This window comes from Triticum aestivum, chromosome 2D (genome assembly GCF_018294505.1).
Source record: "Triticum aestivum cultivar Chinese Spring chromosome 2D, IWGSC CS RefSeq v2.1, whole genome shotgun sequence".
In the NCBI taxonomy this organism is placed as follows: Eukaryota; Viridiplantae; Streptophyta; class Magnoliopsida; order Poales; family Poaceae; genus Triticum; species Triticum aestivum.
Genome location: NC_057799.1, coordinates 1,662,853 through 1,663,447, shown reverse-complemented (window position 1 = coordinate 1,663,447; position 595 = coordinate 1,662,853).

The following is a 595-nucleotide window of genomic DNA, read 5'->3' as shown; positions in this document are numbered from 1 at the left end:
ACATGCGGGGTGGTGTGGTGGCATGTCCGAAGAGGCGGCACGTGTCTCCGGGGTGTGCCCCCCCCCTCACGAACGGCGATGACACGGTAGTAGACGTTCTGCGGTCACGATGCGGCGTGAATATTATTAAATTCTCGGAGCGCGCTAAAATCATGAGTTTTTTACACGACGTGGGCACATGTGCTGTAGGACTGATGGTAATTTTTCTTAATTGTTCGTGATGGAGTAGTATCTGAACAATTCCCTCTACGCGGATTGCTCTTCGCGAGTCTATGACTGTAGCCGGCGGCCTCCGGGGGCTAGCATGCCGCCAAATCTTGCGTAGGCGGCCTCTCACAAGTCTGGAAGTGTTGTGGCGGGTGCAAACGCCCGGCACGCGTCTCCGGGGTGTGCCCCCCTGACGGACGGCGCCGCCGTCGGCATCTGGAGGGGGAAATGGACGCGTCAGGTCTACACGGAGGGGATCTAGCTGTGGGTCTGGCCCGGATGTTGCTCCAAAGTGTTCCTATGGGCTTACCTAACACAACCGGGTGGATAGGTCCACTCCTCAAAGCCCGTCCGTGCAAAGTCAAAGGGCTAGATTCCGTGGTCAAAC